This window comes from Pteropus vampyrus, unplaced genomic scaffold (genome assembly GCF_000151845.1).
Source record: "Pteropus vampyrus isolate Shadow unplaced genomic scaffold, Pvam_2.0 Scaffold73, whole genome shotgun sequence".
NCBI lineage: Eukaryota > Metazoa > Chordata > Mammalia > Chiroptera > Pteropodidae > Pteropus > Pteropus vampyrus.
The window spans coordinates 1,990,932-1,996,716 of NW_011888854.1; positions in this window are offsets into that span (position 1 = coordinate 1,990,932).

Below are 5,785 nucleotides of genomic sequence, written 5' to 3' on the forward strand. Positions count from 1 at the left end.
TAGGAATTAATGATTAGTTTAAGTTGTAAATTCAAAGACATTTCACATGGTATTTATTTGAATAAATTAAATAAATGGTGAAGTTTTAAAATCTTACATGTTCTAAACAAAGTGCTTTTAATATATATTTAATAATGCAATTGGAAAACATGGCAGTTATGCCTTCATAAAATATAATACTCCAAATTAAAAAGATATAATTTATATGCAATGATTGAATATTTTATTACCTTGATATTCTTTGCAGTGAAAACTGATATCTAAGCATATTCATATTTTCAATATCATTATGAAGACAAATAAATCCACATAACAGAACCATGCAAATGCCATTGATAGACATTAAATATACATATAAAATTATGAAATAGTACTGACTCGAGACACAATGCCATCTATATCATTAAACTTAGGGAAATATTAAACTGCAATGGTCATTTGAAAACGTATTTATGTATCATACTCAACATATCAACAAACTTTAAGAAAAAGAACAAAATAGTTCAGTAAGGTTTATGCAGATTTTGAAAAATTTTACAAGATTTTAGTGTATGTCTACAGTAAAGAAATTTTAAAAGTCAAAACAAATGCTATTCAATGAACATAGTATTCCTTTATGTGTTTTTTGATATATTTATTTAACTAGATTTTAAAGGCAGACATTTTTGTTATTTCCAAATTTTTGCATTTACTGATATTCCCAGGGCGAAAATATACTTTTAGCAAATGTATGACATCCTTGAATTGAGAGAAATATACAGTTAAAATTGGGATAGATATATCGGGTGGTAATACAATAGAATATATAGATGTCAAATTATAATGTACACCTGAAAATTATATAATTGTATTATCCAATGTTACCCCAATAAACTTAATTTAAAAAATGGGATAGATATTGACAAGTTGCCTTCCAGTAAGATTGTATCAATCTATACTCCCATTAACAGTATATTTCCTGAATTACTGCCCCTTGAAAATGCTAAGGTGATACTTCACTACGGTTTTATTTCATAGTTTTTTCTGTTTAGTATTAATTTTAATTAATTTTCTCTGAAATTAACTTCTTTTCATCATATCATTTTTAATTTTCTTGATTTTTAATGATATTTTTAAGCATAAAAATAGCAGTTTATGGACAAATTTTGGTCTCATTTTTTATAGTATCTAACTTTGTGTCGTGTTTAAAAGGCATCTTAATTAGGCTTATAGTAATGGTACCAATATTTTTGATTTAAAAGAACTTGTGTCATAAGAAATACACTTTGGATGCAGATGTTCTTAACCATAAATTGGAAATTGAGAAAAAGTCTCTCTCTATTTTTTTAAACTTGTCAATGTTTTCATGTTAAAACAAATAATTTTTTTAATCCAAAAATAAACCTGACTTGGTTGGTTGCTTCCTCTTTGCCTTCCTCCATCCCCACTTCACTTCCTTCCTTCCTGCCTGCAGATATCTGTTAATCAATTCTCATATGCCAGGGTATATGTTAGTGCAGTTTTCACATTTTACTGCTAAAACAATGTCTCAACCAATCTGATTTCCTCCTGAACCTCTATTGCAAGTCTTACTTTCTGATTAACTAGGAAAATGTCAGCAATTGTTAGTAAGTTTGCTAAACAATAGGATTCTCCAAAGCACATCATGCATAGTGAGACTTGTCCTCAAAACCTTTCCTTTCAATACCTTTCATATCAAAACTCAGCTTGTAACTTTCAGTTACATAGAGAAGTAATATAAAGGCATGCAATAGCTATTTCTAAATAATGGCACATAAGTGAAAAAATCTTGATTTCAAAGTTAGTTTTATACAACTTTATGAGCCACAAGCATGCAATCCGAAATCAATTTATTGATTAACAAGTTTTTCTTATATCTCAGATTTGGTTCTGTTTTATGACATGTTCAGCTGGGAGGCAAAAAAAAAAAAAGAAAAAAATCCCTTCATTTTTATTTTAACTTTTAGTACCAGCCTAAACTTTAACAAAATTAAATATCATAAGGTTGATTATAAAATTTAAAAACACTTTAATTCTTTTTATCCAATGACTCATGCAATAGATTAATTAATTGTACACCTGTTCTTAAAGGTTGATATCTATTAAATACCAAAGGAGTTAGAATCAATAATACGATGTTCCTTTGTATTAATTCTGTGTACTGGTTTCATTCTAATTTTAGGTGAATACATGTAAATGAATGGGATCTCAGAAACTCCTGTGACATTTTAGAAGTAATAGAACTGTTCTATGTTCTGGGCATTTACCCAAAAAAAAAAAACAAACGCTAATTCCACTCTTGAGTATTTATCTGAAGAAAACAAAAACACTACTTAAAAAATGCAAGTACCCCTATGTTTATTGCACTATGTAACAATCTATTAAAAATTATTGGGGTGACACTGATTAACAAAATCAAATAAGTTTCAAGTGTATCATTCAACAGCGAGTCATATATATATATTGCATTGTGTGTTCACCACTCAAAGTTAGATTTTCTTCCATCACCAAATATTTGAACCCTTTTACCCCCATCCACCTACCTACCTGGTAACCTTCACCCTGGTAACCACTAATCCTCTGTTTGTGTCCATGAGTATATGTTTGTCATGTTTTTTTGCTTTCAGTTTTATATCTCACATGAGTGATATATAGTTTTCAACTTTTTCTGTCTCGACTTATTTTGCTTAGCCTGATTATTTCAAGATCTATCCCTACTGTCGCAAACGGCAATATATCATTTTTTCTAATATAAGTAATATTCCACTGTATATATGTACCACATCTTCTTTATCCAGTCACCTGTTGTAGGACATTTCAATTGCTTCCATGTCCTGGCCACTGTGAATAATGCTGCGATGAACATTGAGGTGCATATATATTTGCAGATAAGTGTTTTCAGGTTTTGGGTTAAATACCCAGAAGAGGGGTTGCTGGATCATAGGGTAATTCAATTCTTAGTTTTTTGAGAAAACTCCATACTGTTTTCCGTAGTGGCTGTACCAATTTACAGTCCCACCAACAGTGTATGAGGGTTCCTTTTCCCCCACAACCTCTCCTACTCTTATTATTTGCCCTGTTGTTTATAGCCATTCTAGCAGATGTGAGATGGTATTTCATTGTGGTTTTGATTTGTATTTCCTTAATAGCTAGTGAAGTAGAGCATCTTTTCATATGTCAGTTGGCCATTTGTATATTTTCTTGGAAGATGTGTATGTTCAGGTTCTCTGTTGAATTTTCAGTTGGATTGTTTATTTTGTTATTTATATATTTTGGATATTAGGCCCTTAACAGAGGCATGACAATTTTCAAACATGTCCGCCTATACTTTGAAACTCCTCTCATCAAGAAATGGGGTCTATAACCTCTTTCCTTTGAACTTGGCTGGACCTTCCTTAGTGACACATTTGTAACTAATTTCGAGTTAGGTCAGAAAATGTCACTCAGCATCATGCTAGCTTACTCTGGGGGAGCCCTGAGAGAGACTGCAAGGGGCTCGGTCCAGCAAATCCATTCTCAAATTACTAAATCCAAAAAAAATTCTGAGCAAAATAAAATTGTTATTTTAAGTTTTTCAGTAGTTTATTAACCATTATATTTATGAATACTTAACATATTGACATATTGCATATGTGTATAAATATTGATAATATTCAAAATAGAGTTTTATTCATCTCTATCCATCTACTTTTAAAGCTTGCATATACAATAATATATAATCAGTGTGTCTCCCTTATTGATAGATATTAAAGTCAGGCTAAATATCTTGTGATTATTAAAAAGTTCTGAGTAAATCTTTTACATTCTTCCTCTGATTCATGGATATGTACATATAGAATGAATTCAGAGAAGAAGAATTTCAAGATCAGAGATTATGTATATTTAAATTTTTTTTTAATTATTTCAAAATTTTCGTATTTTATAAATTTATATTTTCATCTACCTTTTTTCCCAGTAAATATTTACCTAATAACTTTGCCAAAGGGTTTGTTCACAAACTTGCACTATTGTCAGTCTTTTTTTTTAAAATAGTATTTACATGTACTCATTAATTTCTATAATTTGAGAGAGATTTAGCTTCTTTTTATACTAAAGAATCTTGTACATTCACCTATAAACTGTTTAAATACGATTATTGGTCTTTTTCTTATCCATTAGTGGGAGGATATAATAAGTGATTACCTATTTTCTGTCAGATGAGTTGCAAATATATTTTCCCAGAATGTGGTATCCTTTTATTTTAATTAAGATTTTTCATATATTTGTATGTTATATATACAAGTGTCTCAATTATTTCTTTTACATTTGATATTTTAACTTCATATTGAGACACACTTCTTGCTTTATGTTTATAAAACAGGTGTTCTTTAACCATTTTTATTGCTTCATAGTTTTTATTTAAATCTTTAATTTATTTGGAATATATACCTTGTAGCACTTAAATTATGCTTTCTCTATGTGGCTACTCAGATTTCCCAGCATCATTTATTGAATAATCTATCTCTGAAAATAAGAGATGAGATTCATCGTTATCATATATTTAATTCACATGTATGTTCTCTTGTTTCTTCAATTTCTATTCTTTTTATCAGTATGTATACTTATTAGTACATAAATACCACACTTTATTAACTATCTTGATTTTGCATTATGATTTAATGTCAAATAAGACTAGTCTCCCATCATTTCTCTTCTTTCTAAAATTTTTCTTGGTCACTGCTGCTCACTTATTTTTTCATAGGGACCTAGAATTAGATAATCTATTTCCTATGGAAAAGGTAACATCAAAAAACTTGTGCTTGTTTTTATTGACATCATCTTAAAGATGTGAACTACTTAAGGAAAAACGAAAATGAAATATTTCATATTTTGAATGAATGTCAAATGCTTTTCCATTTATTCAAGTGTACCTTGAACACCCCTTAAGAATGTCTTTAGATAGGTTTTGATATTCATTTTGAATCTGTCTTTTGATATGTAGATTTCTATTGCTTTTGAAATAAAACATTTTCTTTTATTACAACTGCCGTACATATAAAATTAGTGAATATATACTTTTTTTATTCCATCAGTTTATGGATTCTCTTATTTTGTAACAGAAATTGGTACAATCCCTGTAGTTTTCTAAGTTTATTATTATTCTTATGCAGAATTTAAAAAAAAATCTATCTATGTTTCATAGTTCTCATTTCTCTGTTCTAAATATATTGGCTATTAATTTCAGAATATTATCACTTAATTGGTTAATATTATACATTCTTGTCTTGATCTAACTCTAGTGAGGATAATGCTTATGTTTTCTCATTAAAACAAACTGGCTTTTTGGGTGAAAAGGATAAATTTTTTATTTTTAATACCGAAGATGTATGTATTTATTTCTAATTTATCGAGGATGTGTGTGCGTTGACTTGACTTAGGATTCTCACCACCAGACCAAGATTTTCTCTAATTAGATATTCCAAACAGCACCTTTGTAGGCTCCCCATCTGTTCCATTTCTAAAGACCCTGTAATCAATTAGCCTTCTTCACAATTCTCTGCTGATCAAAACACTCTGATTACTAATTTGTCCCTGTGGCCTAGTTATGGTAATTTCACCCACCATTTATTCTACCGGGCTCTGTGAAGGTTAAGTGCTACCAACTGGCTCCAGCCACTCAAAATGTTCATTATTCCCATTGAAAGCAGGGAGCCCAATTCCATTGCAACATCTCTCATAAGCATCTCTTGCCTAGAAAAAACAAAAATAAACCCAGAGATTTTCAGAGATGATGGTGTACTTCCCT